The sequence below is a fragment of the Solanum pennellii genome, chromosome 12 (genome assembly GCF_001406875.1).
Source record: "Solanum pennellii chromosome 12, SPENNV200".
NCBI lineage: Eukaryota > Viridiplantae > Streptophyta > Magnoliopsida > Solanales > Solanaceae > Solanum > Solanum pennellii.
Genome location: NC_028648.1, coordinates 50,044,008 through 50,057,867, shown reverse-complemented (window position 1 = coordinate 50,057,867; position 13,860 = coordinate 50,044,008). Strand labels below are relative to the sequence as shown.

Sequence of the window (13,860 nt, the reverse complement as noted above, 5' to 3'; positions counted from 1 at the left end):
TCAACATAGATTTATTGTATACTATATAATAGGTTGCAAGTAATTTTTGGTGATTAATCAAGCAAACTTTCGGATTTTACTCTTTCTCATTGAAGTAAGTACATGATTCTTATTTAATATATTTGAATATTGTGATTATGACTATGAGTAACTAAACTCCATAACTAGGGTTGTGGGAACCATAGGCAAATAATGATAGGAATGGGCCCTATGTCCCTCCTCAAAATCGTGAAGTTACTCTTAGGGATGGTGGAGATAGTATGGCGCGAGTTGAGGATATGTTGCACAAAATAATGAGGAGGTTCGATGTTAGTGATGAGCACATTAATGAGTTAAGGTGTGATTTAGCTAGTATTGGGCAAAAAGGTCCGAGAGTTCTACGCATCTAATAGGCTAGTATTGATTGGTACGAGGTAATAACTTAGTCAAATATCGAATACGATGCTTAATATGAGGTAAAAATAAGGGTTAGGATAGCAACACACGTAGCCGGACCAAGGTGCGGAGTGAGATTTTCTAGATGCCGGACCAAGGATTTAGAAATACATAACTTATCACTTTGCATGCAAGATACTAGAAAAGAATTGTTATAGTTAGAATTATCAAGTTATGAACCTGTGGGAACACGTAAACCCTAGTTACTTTGATTAATTTATTAAAATCCAACATTCAAAGCTGTTAAGTGTCTCTTTCAATTGCGTTAGTTATTTTCATTTATTTAGAAATAGAAAGCCCTCTTTTATTGTTTTTACTTTCCAAGGAAGTCATTGACCAAACAATAGTAATAACAGGTTGAAGTTAAGTCTAGACTATTTTCCTAGTGAGAACGATCCCAACCTCACTAGTTGGGTTATTTACTTGACACAACCGCTTTACTTCTTATTTGAGAAGTAAGTTTGAGTGAATTAGGAAGATGCCCTATAGACAGTGAATGGTGGTCTGGGTGCGGCAAATTTTCTACTTCGAATGGGGCAAGTCTTTGCACTATCATCGCTGCTTGGGCGGTGGTGGCCAGATAGATTCTTCCCAATCCTAGACATCACCAACTTCCACCAAGTTGACCTGGTGGTTAGGAAGAGGATTATTTGCAACATTCGGTGTAGGATCCTTGAGTTGGATGGTTTTTGTATCAATCAATACTTGAACCTTATCCTTGAGGGCTCTACAAAATTTGGTAGTGTGACCCTTCATCCCAGAATGGTAGGCGGAAACCTTGTTAGGGTCATACCACTTTGCGCGAACATCCACAGTTAATGCCGGAATCGGGGAGACGTACACACCCTGTTTCAGTTTTTCATAAAGTTGTGTTATACATTCGGCAAAATGTGTATAATTTTTTGTAGGTCTTCTTTCATAGGGAGGTCTGTTTCAGTAATTTTGTGTCTGAGTGGGTGGTGGATTTTGGAAGTGTAATGATTGGACATTATAGACAGGATACGAGGCATGCAAATATTGAGGGGGGAGTGTTTTGGTAATATATTGGCATGGGTTTGGGAGATATAGGGGGTGGAGTTGAGGGATGTTGAGGGTATGTAGTGTGAGGATGTGGGTATGGAGGTGGGTTCATTGTCTAGTGCCTCAAAGGGGCCTTGATTCCATGAGCCATCATTATAGAACCTGTTTCTTTCGATTTTCTTTTATTCCACCAAATTTTAGATCTTTGTTGGTTGCTTGCAAAGCCTCAAGTTGATGATAGTCACATGCTAGGGCCTCCCTAGTAAGACTCCTCATAAACAGCTTCATGAGTATCCTTTCGTCTCTTCCTACCCCTACAAGTTTGTCACAGTACATTCGTAGGTGGGTTTGGGATCCCTAATGCCATTGAACATCTCGAATTTTGGAAGCTTATATCCTTCGGGCAGTTCTAGATCAGGGTGCATGCACAGATTCTCATAGCTCAGTTCTCCCAACCTCTTGTTTTTTTCAACATGTTGCACCCTATTGATCAAGTTATCTAATCTCTCATACAGGTTTTTTTATCAGAATGTCCTTTTGGTGGGACTCTGATTCATGGAGGTCATGGGTTAGAGGAGTGGTTTCCATATATATTGGATTGAGGTTGTTGTTTCCAAGAGCATATGGAGGATTTGCATTTGGGGTTGTTTCTGGGAGTATTGGATTGGTTTGTTGGTAATAATGGTGGAATGGAACTTGGGTATTTTGGGCATGGGGTGGAGGAAAGGTATTTGGATGAGTGGGTTCAGGTCGGGATATATTGATTGGAGGATTGTTTGGCATGGTTGTTTGGTTAGTGTAAGGATATTTCTCTATGTTTTCTCCAAATTGGATTCCAAGAGAGATAGACAACTTGGCCAAATCACGCATGTGGGCTACCTCTTCTTCCAATTCTAGAATCCTGCGTTCAAGTCTTAGGACAAGATCACATGGAAGTTTTCCCCCCTCAGAAGCTTCTACCCTTTCATTGGTGCTATTGTCGTCAACCATTTTACCTTTATATTTGGATATTACTCTTTGAGAAAAAGGAGAAGGGGTCCCTTTTGATCGTGTATGTGCCAAGATGAAGGACAGATCAACCTTGGGAAATGGGAAGACAATAGAATCAACAAAAAAATATGTTAGAGGGTTAGGATAATATCATAATAACAACACGTTTTTTTGAGATAAATGCCCTAAATGAAGGGAACGTCGTTGAGGTAGGCCTAAGCGACACATAAGTGATGTACAATAACTAATTCAAGCCTTATTTGCCAATTGGAGTTTAGAGTTAAATAATAAAACGTCTTTCATTTATTATTTTGAAATAAATTTAATTTATTACATCAATCTAGAGTTAACTAAAGGGCTAGGGATAACGTATGGGGAATAAAGGAAAAAGAACGTCAATTATTTTGCTCTCCATTGTTAGACACAATTTGCTTCCTCATTTCTGGGGTGATATCATAATCGGTGTTGAGAAGGTTGCGAGCCCATCTTCTCTCCTTTTCATCGCCAAAACCAAGAAGACCTCCTTCGCTCAAATCTTTATGCTCTGCATCTTCTAAAAGTCATACGTAATATTCAGGTGTGCAGAAGGGTCCATGTTCTTGAACATCGATGGTTACCACATTCTCACATCTTCGCAGTATAGTGTTCACTTGAGGTATTTCTGGCCCAAAATCATATCCATAGTGGCTCATGTGGGATCGCAGAGGTATCATTTAGATCTGTCCGAATTATCGAAGGACTCGAAGTGGTGCATATAATTGCACACCGTTCAAACCCATAATCTCAATAAAGTAAAGTTCATTTCCTCTTATGATGGCATGTCGTGCCTTCAACCAATAATACCTCCATTGGATTTCAATGGCTGAACGCTCCTTAAGGTATGTGAACCAGTCCTCCATTCCCATAGGGGGGATAAAATATTTCATCCTTAAGTGATGGTTGATAATTTTGTTCCCCATAGTCCCTCTAACAATTCTATTTTATTAGCTCTTTGGTAGAAATGTTCGACGGTCCAAGGTTGCACCAGAAAGTTACACCCCTCGAAGTATCTTTTGCCCTTGGTGCAGGCAGTCAAGGCTCTTAGAATTTCCGCAAGTATCATGGAGACTAAGGTTTTTCAACCTCGAGCCAACATACAAAATACGTAACACAAGCTAGTGTGGATCTTTCCCCTTTTGTAGGGAAAACCGAAGAGCCTAATAGGGCTACGGCGAATCCGTTAAGACGGTATCTTTCTCATTTTGAAGAATGGCAAGCAAATTCTCTATGAAAGTTTTGATGACCTTCCTCATCCCTAAAGCGTGAGTATAAGAACTCTAAAGAAATCCAACCCTCTTTCAGACAAAGTACACTTGGATTATGATGCATGCCCATTTGCTTTAGAAAAGATCTTAGACTTGGCTTGTGTGGAACAATCATTTCCCGCTTTTTGTATGCGAGACCCAGGAATCCTCCAACCTCTTCAATTTTTTGGGATAGATCAAAGTTCTTGAATTTGAAGACTAACCTCTCTGTGTTCCAGAATTTCAACAATGCCTTCATTAAATGACGAGCTCACTCTACGGAGATCAAACCAGTAAGGCCGCCTAGTAGTTCATTTGCTTCTAACTCTCGATTTTTCTGAATATCTTCCCACCAAATCTTCAAAGTGGGATTAACTTTGACCACCATTTGCGTGTTGGGGAAATGATGGTAAGCCATGACTCTGCAAAAAAAAGTAACAAACGACTTCTAAACTCCATTTTGACAACGTTGGCTTGATTTAGTTATTATGATCACGTTGACACATAAGTATGCAATTTTGTCTATAGGGTATTGGGGCCCTTTAGACGATAGGGTGACTACTAATTATGTGGATTGACACCAAGGGTCAAACCACCAATGGTTGATGCAGCATATATGACCTAACTAGGACTTTTAAGAGTTAGATTGACACAGACTTGAAAGGGATTCTATGCGAGAGTCTCGTGGTTTTGTGATAGTAAAACTATTCGTTACGTCCACGCATATGCCGACTCTCTATAATGGGTATTTGAGTAGAATTGGAGTAGTTGTGAGAGGTGCAAAGACACAACATCACGAGAACAAAAAAAAGGAAAAGGGTTCCAATTGGGGGAAATATGAACGAAATGTCAGTTATCAAAGCGGTAGACACTTAGCATTTAGATTGGAAAGCGGTAACATATAGGCAGTTTATAAAACAAGAAATAAATAAATAAACATAAATAAATAAAGGTAAGTAAAAAAATAAAGGAAGAGAGAAAAGGTGAAACATGATAATAAACAAATTTGGGAGAGGGAATGGGTGGAACATGGAAAAAGAACGATAAATAAGACAACAAAATAAACTAAACATGGTAAACACCTAACAAATAATGAGATGACCAAATAAAGTAAACCCCACATAAATAAGCACGAAACACATAATGGTAAGAACCTAATATCCCCAGCAGAATCGCCATTCTGTCCCGCTCCATTTTTTATCAGAACGGGTTTTATGCACGACCTAACAACTCTTTTGGGATTTTGAGTTTGAAGAGTCTCCACCTAATAAATTAAGGCGTGTTAGGGCACCTATCTAACCTAACTAGTTTAGCTAAGGTCAACGAACCAGATAAATGGGTAAGGGTTCGAATTACCTCGAGGGGAAATTATTAGGCATCCCTCAAGGTCCACAAATGTGGGTCCTGGCGTATCTTAAGTAATTTATGTGGGGGCTACAAGTAGCAAATAAGGTCACTCATTTGTTAGTTAATTAATTAGCATGATCGCTAAGTGACAACACAATATTAAAAAATAAAGATTAATTTATTATTAATTAAACATGTGAAACCTAAGTGATCAGAATTATTGAACAATTAAAGTTACTTTATTAATTAGATGACATACAAGACTAAGTGATAATATAATATTAAAAAATTAAGATAACATTCTTATTTTAATAAAAAATTAGGCATGCGAGACTAAATGATGTACATATACTAAGCATTTGAAAAAGATAAGCGATAGGATAGAAAGGAGATAAATAAATAAGAAACAAATTTATTTTTATTTTTAATCTACCTCAAATAAATATAATTAAACAAACAAATAAAGGGGTAAATGAAAGGGAGACTCTAAGAGACTTTTTGAATCAGCACTCGACTTTCTTTTATTTTCCGATAGACTGTCGCATAGGAACAGACAAAAGCAAGGTTTGTCTTTCAAGCCTGAGTCGATGTCATCATCTCCGTAGGGCCAACTACCCCTACCCAACCAACACATGCATTTTCGTACCTAAAAGGTACCTAGTCGTCCCAGTTTAATGTCTAATAGGCATTGGACTCTTCAAAGGTGGGTTTAGACAAAATAGATATAAGGCCCTCCTAGACACCAAGTCAAACAAACAAGTCAAACAAGACGGTCATTTTAGCAATACAAGTCTCAATTTGGCCTCTAAAAAGCAATTAGACATGCTTGCAAACAACACATAATTGTGAAAGGTTTCATGTTAAATGTGTGAACATACAAACAGACAAAATTATAACAACAATTTAACTATGACGAGGCAAATATGATAACATGGATGCAAATTTTAGTATTGAACAAATTTTAGGGTGAACAATGATTAATGAAATAATAACTTTTGTTTGATTTCTAAGTATAGGAAAGGATGTGATTGCACATGCACATATATTTTTTAAAAAAAATAGTCGAATTGATTAATAAGACAGAAAATAATATTTTATAACAAAAGGCTTACTTTATTTGGGGCAGAAAATTATTTAAGGACACCAATAAATTTATTAGTAACACCAAAAAAAAATTAAGTGACAAATTTATTATTAATGCAGAAAATTATTTTTAGAATATTGATGGATTTACATATTGGTTATTAATGTAAAAAAATATATATATTTTGGCAGAAATTAATTACAATGAAAAAAATTAATTAATAGCAGATTTTAGATGCAAAGAGGTTAATTATGATGCAGAAAAATATTAGCTATTATTTCTTTTTATATTTATTTGCAGATTTTTATAGGCAAATTAGTATGACAATTTTTGTAGGAAGAAACACAAAATAATAATGTATGCAGAAAATTGTTCTTTTGCATAGAGTTGAAAATATTGACACATTATCTAGTTTTAAAACATGCTGAAAATTATTAGAGAACTTGGATATTAGGTGATTAACATGATTTTCTAACTCCAAACGATATATAGAATATTTTTTAGTCCTTGGGCATGATTTCTATGTGATAAGACATGCTGAAAAATGATTGACATACAAAGAGTTATTAACATCTAACCAATTAACCTACTAAAATTATTAGATTGGACTTTAACATGTAAAAGATCAAATTATTTTAAAACTCATTATCGAACTTGAAGTTGTTAAACAACATTATGAATGTAGAAACCTTGTTAATTCATTATACCTATAAACATGATTTCTAGGTGAACATGTGGAAATTAGTAAGGTTTATATTAACAATCATGACATCGATACTTTTAAAAGGTTCGCTTTCTCTTGTTAACTTCATTAGCATGCTGAAAAAAATCATTAACATATAAAAGCTAGATATAGGTTACTAACTTTACTAAGGTTATCAAACTTCCAGTGATTCAAACTAATTAAACAAGACAAACAAATAATTGATTTTAAATAGATCATTTGGGTGATTCCAATGTATTGTCTATTCTAATGACATTAGTAATAGATGGAATATTTGTATCAATCACATAGTAAAAAAAAGCATAATAAGCAAAGAAAATAATTAGCATATATATATCCCCTTCGCTTATAGCTTATCCCCCAAATTATTTCAAATGCGAGAGAGTTGAAGAGTTATTAAAGTATTATTACAGAACTAATAGGAACTAACCCTATACCTGAAAAACTTAATAATAATAATAATAATAATAATAACAATAACTTCATTCAAATCTCCTAATCGGGCGACTCTTCAACTTGGACAAAATGTTCAAACTTGCTAAAGGAGAAGAAAATATCAGCGTATACAATGCATAAGACAATGATATAATAATACTAATTATCAAACTCACTTGAAAAAATGTTAATTGTTTCACATATATGAGTAAAAAGCAGACATACAAGACATACAAGTATTCTGACAATCAGGAGTAGCATGAAATCACAAATAGAGCAAAAGGGGTAAGAAGTTAACCCAGATGCTTTCTTTTGTTCATTTTTGAACACACAACAAACATACATGATAAATAATTCAAATTAAAGAACGAGATTAATGCGGAAAACAAACCTAGTTAGATAAAATTAATGTCAACAATGTAGATGAACTGTGCTTCAAGAATAGATTTGCTAGCATGTGCAAATGTTGGATCCGTGAGCAGTGTGTAATAGTGTTCTTATGATAAAAGCCTATAGAGAGTGAGTGAGTAAGCATTAAGAGTGTAAGAGTGAGCATGGATGAGAAAAAGAATGAACGATGGGTCAAGTTTATATAGCAAAGAGGGAACATAATTAAGGGAGAAAATAAATTAAGAAGAGCATAGCTTGGCAATTTTCTTAAACAAATAATATAAAGCAATCAATAGAGGTCCTTTGCCAAAAATAAATGACTAAAAATCTGCACATATGGACAAAGAATTGTCTCTAGAAGGAAAAAACAAACGTTTACCATAATCGCACTGATTCAATCAAATCATAATTTATCATAACTACAAGCATTAGCCGTTTGAAATTAGATAGGAGCACGAAATAAGAAATACAATAAATTAAGAGCAATCTTGAGATTTTATTTCGTTACCCACTCAAACGAAAAAACAGCAAAATTATTTATCTTAACAAAAACAGTAAACACTAATTCGATATAATTAAGAAGACCAATGTATTTTAGTAAAAACATTAAAATTTTATACAAGTAATGAAGCACATATACCTTCTGTATAATAACACCATATTTTACCATGCAAAAACCTCTAATGGAGGTCAATCGAGGATAACAATATATAATAATATACTAACCAAATCACGGAATCAAATACATTTAATTACCAAGTCTAAACTCTAATCAAGTGAATCCATTATCAAATAGTCTATGATACAATTAATCAAGCTAATGTTAACAAATTATCAATTAGGAGAGGAATATGCAACTATCACATTTAGATATTAACGGGCAAATTTGGAGAAAAAACTTATACAATAAATCAGTGATCCTCCAAACAATCTCATGTTGAAACAAGTACATTATCAATTTCAGTTAGGATCGACTACTAACAGTAAATAATATCAATCATACAACACAACATCGAGAGTTTAGGCAATATCTGAGTCAACTTAGCAATCAAGGGATCCAACAAATCATGCTAAAAAAACTAAATTGACAACCAATTATTTAATTATTTTTGAGTAAACAATTATAGAGGATATCAGAAAATCATAATCTAATTCAGCAAAAAGTGTTAGGGGATAGATGGATAATAAACAGAAAACACCTCACTGGATCTGTCGAGATCCGTTTCGAACAAACCTGAAAGTTCGAACGTCACCGAATCTTCAAATTGTCAGAGTTGCTGATGGTCTTGTCGGCTGCTGCTGGCTTGAGAAGACGGAGGCAAACAGAGGCGTGGCAGCTGCTATCCATTGTCGCTGCTGCTGCTTCTCGAAGTTATTGCTGCCGTTGGGCGCTGCTGATTGACACCGGTGGAGCCTGCTGGCATCGTCTGCTGCTGCTCCTATTGTTTAATGTCAAAGGCTTCTGTCTTTTGTTGGCAGCTTCATCATTCGCTGCTTTCTGCTGGAACAAAAAGGAAAAAGCGGAGGAGAAGAGGAATAGAGGGGCGCCGGGGGAACATGTGAAAGGAGAGTGCGGCACCTCCTGGCTCTGGTAGGAGGAGCAGCGATGAGGAGGAGAAAGAGGGAAAAAGACCAAAGGGTTAGGAGTTCTTTAGGTGTAAAATAGTAAAATTTGGGAGATTAGATCTTGAACGTCGATTTGAAAGATATAGACGATCAGGATTTAATGAATTAAATTGACGGATGAGATTATAAGATGAGATATATTGAAATCCAATTTGAATGAGGATTGGAATGGCTAAACTTGTAATAAAAATTGGCTAGAATTACAATGAAAGGGTGACTATAATTGAAAATGAATTAGAATTGAAAGAAATTATAACAGAATAGTTTTGAGGAAAATTAGGAATTACTATTTAATTAAAATAGTACATATATTAGAATTTTTTTATATAATTGAAAATCACTTAAATTTAAAATATTCGAAATTCATTAAATATTTTAATAATATTTACAATAATTTTATAAAGTAAACATACTAATATATATAATTTTCAAGAAAAATCGACGAAATTCTAAACTTTAAATAAATTTTAAAATACGTATTTAATCGATTAATATTCCTAAAAATGGTTAAGATCGGTCAAAATTTGGTGTCAACAACTACTAAATGAATAACAATGTTAATTATATAAAAATAATCAGAAAAGTTATTAATATTAAATAGGAAAATATTATTATACAACTAATTGATTATGTCTAGACAAGTTTTATGTGATTGGTTCTCCATGTTTATCTTCATTAATATTTTCTCTTTCCTCAATATTTCAATATCACAATTTTTTTTGTATCTTTTCCCGAATTTCTTCCAATTTAAGATCCTTCTGATGATTCTACCATCAAGTTTTGTAATTTAAATTCATCATATATCTTTTAATTGATATTTTACCTCGTTTTTATAAAGATTATTTTTGTATATATCTATATTTTCATCTATTTTTTTATAGGATTTCAATTGGACAATTGTTTATTCCTCCATTACAATGACTATAGTTTTTAAAAAGTACCTGAAGAGCATGAGCAAAAAGAGGTTGAAGTTTGTGTAATTGTCAATTTAGTATATAGTAGAATAATTATATATATAGATACTTGTATTGTAATACTAACACAAGTTGAAATGATGATTTGTGAATACAAGTATATTTGGATACATAAGTAGTCTATCCAATTTGAAAGGGTGATTAGGCAAACAAGCAGATATATCAATACTATACTTTATGAACAAATACGTGAGTTAACACCAAATCTCAAGTATTACAAAAAAAACTTGATAAAAAAGAAATTGATGTTTGTGAGTCTTTTCAGCTTCTTATACAGCCGAATACTTACACATTTTTTATTTTTCATTTTTCTTGTTTTTGGGGTTGTCCAATGTATTTATCTTTTGTTCAACAATAATGTCTTCATATATTATATTGGAGTATTCATTTTCTTATTTAACAACAATGTATTAATTTTTCAATTTGTCATGTTCATATATTACATTGCTATACTTTACCTTGTTTAATATATTTATACATTAAGTTTTTACAAATACTTGTACTCTTGATATATTAGTACTTAAAATTTTATAAATAGAGATAACAATTTGAATTCGTACAATTAATACATTTTTCTTATTTAGTTCATTCTTATTAAATTGTATCGGTGTATAAATAAAGATAAAAAAAACATATACAATAATACAACTAGAAAAAGATATAAATTGTAGCCTTTTTTTATTATATTAAATAACAAACTTATAGGCTATAGATATTAAACTTTAGTAACCCTACAAATAGAGTCATTTTTGTAAGTTACTCGATAGATAACTCGTCCATAATTTTATGGGTTAAACTCAAGATAATATAATTTGGGTTTAACCTCAACTCATTCACGCCTATTGGTGGCAAATGCGCGGGTTGTGTTAAATTTTTGCAGATTGAAAATGGTCAACATAAAATGGATAATAATTCAACCGCCCCATATTTGACATGGGTAAAAACGAATTAGGTAACAAACTAATTTACCCATATTTTCATACGTAAATAGTACTTTACTTAAGAATTCAACATGGAGAAAATATTTGTCTTTTTTTTAGATGAAATATGTTGAAAACGCCTTCAGATAACTTTATTGTATCATAAAAGTAAAAAAAATTCTATAACTTTTCAATATGAAATAAATTTATGTTTTCCTAGAAAATATTTTCTTGAAAAATAAGTAGATCTTTTACTTATTTTCGCATGTTTGGTTATGTCACGACCCAACCCACCTGGTCGTGCGTGCACCCACTCTAAATAGGAGAACCCTCATACCCCAAAGGCTAAAACATGTGGAAAATTAACGAAAGACAGATATGTCAAGTAGAAGATGTTGGAGATTCTTAATCTTCACTTGAGGAAACATCATCGAATCATGCATCCAGACTATGTCAAGAGTAGTATGAAATAAACCACTCGCTTCTCCATCTAACCCTTTCCTTTAATTACCCCCCCCCCCCAAACCAATAACAGAATCATTCTAGATACTAACTCGTTATTCACCACCCACTTACCGAATTCTAGATATGGGCTTAACCATTCTAAAACATAGTCAACCCCTAGTACCCTAACCGTCCACTTCATATCCTTGGCTTATCATAATATCCACCATTGTCTCTTAAATCATTACTCACTTTCGTCATCCTAATCCTCCTTTGCACTTCCCCAAGTAAAATTCACCTTACATAATTTACCAGATGTACTAACTCTACTCTCACCATTTCCTCATCATGACACAACACCTACAAGTCATTATAACCTGAGTTCATTACTACGAATTCTACCACCACTGCCACACCATTTTTTACAAGCGTACTTCAAGCATATACTATCATAACAACAAGCTCCTCACACAAACTTATCACGAATTCATCGGTTATCAGTTATGGATATACTTCAAGCATATACTATAAAATCTTTCTCTGATTTTATTTTGATTCCACCTAGCACTGCCTTGGAGGTCGAGATGCTCCGTCGCCAGCTGCGCAAGGAGAGGAGGAAGGGTGTGATCAGGGATTGTCTGATGCTGAGGATGTAGAAGACGGCTAAGGCTATCTTCACTTGTGTGGTCTCCGACAAGGAACTTTCTAGACTCGAGCCGCCGAACTTCGGGAATTTCTCCATGCTGAGGCGAGGCTTGGAATGGTGTGACTCCCCCGGAGGACCTTGATTCAGACATCGACACCACCCAGTCTGAGAGTCCGTGATTTTATTTCCCTTTGCCCCTCTTGGTCTTGTAAATTTAAGACAACTAAGTTTTATTTTTATCTTTCGATATTTTCTAAGTTTTTGTAGCACATGGAAAAAAGATGCTTGTTTTGGCTGTTTGATGCAACCCTGTTTTAAATAGTAGGTTATAATTCTCTACTATGTCTGTTGAACACTATCTGGGGTTGCAGGGATTTGTTCGAATCCCTTTCAAGTTGACATTTTGAAAATAGGGAAAGGAGGGAACCCAGGCCAAACTTTTCTGGTTATTTTTCATTTCCCAAGTTTTCCAGGGTCCCCATTTTACCAATCCATTGAACTACGAAATTTATCAAACTAGGGTACATGATATTCAACCCATAATGTTATAAAAATTTCAACATTATAGCCCACACACACCCAGTATACATCAAGACATTCACATACTTAATGATTAGAGTTTATCTCAACAAATTTCTCAATATTCATGAAATTACACTTGCATACTTTCACAATTTTTTCAGCAATTTACACAACATCAAAATCCAAACACACAACAGTGTGCCTTTATTTAGGTCACACACATCCCTCACAAAACCTCCATATACCCAGTCCTTTCACACAACAAGGAGCACACAATCGTAGCTAATTCAAACAACAAATAGCACACGTACTCACAACCATAAATCAGACACAAAGTCATACATTTACAAACATAAATCACGCATCATAACAACCTCACTTTATAGGTTAGTTCGTCCCATAGATGACAAATACTAGTCATTTATGCCTCGTATGACCCTTAAAACCACATACCAATTGAAACCTTCTTAATTTCGATTAACTTTTGATTGTATCCCTTTAGTCGAAAATAGGACGTCTAGTTCACTTCGTTGAGATACCAATTGGACTCAACTCATATCACAAGCCACACTTCACATAAAGGAGAGAATGAGTGAAACAACTTCCTAGAATGAATTCTAGCTTTCTGAAGATTAGGTGTGGACGTCAACACACCAATCCGCAGGAGTCTAGTTCACATTCTTTTCTTGTACTGGGAGATCGATAACCTAGGCTTGATACCAATTCGTCACGATCCAACCCATTGGGTCGTGCGAGCACTTACTCTAACACCTGAGTATGAGAACCTCATACCCCAAATGTTAAAACATGCGGAAAATTAATGAAAGACGGATATAATAGAGATAAAAATATTTATAAATGGAATCGTTTTTAACGAACTAGTAAGACTTGTAAAGTAATTAACAACCCCAAGGATCTAGTCCAAACAGACACAAGAGCTACTAAGGATACAATGGACAAGAAAATACATGACATAACTCCATCAAACGAAAGGACAAGTAGAAGGTAATGGAGATTCTT

At 34.2% G+C, this 13,860-nt stretch overlaps 1 long non-coding RNA gene across 1 annotated transcript; it reads right to left on the bottom strand.

Moving 5' to 3' along the window:
- Positions 1 to 2,730: 2,730 nt before the first annotated feature.
- On the bottom strand, positions 2,731 to 9,340 carry LOC114075053. The gene is made up of 2 exons (XR_003575381.1): positions 8,943 to 9,340; positions 2,731 to 4,150 (listed from the first exon to the last, which is right to left on the bottom strand). It is a non-coding gene; the product is annotated as an uncharacterized LOC114075053 (long non-coding RNA).
- Between the last annotated feature and the right edge of the window lie 4,520 nt (positions 9,341 to 13,860).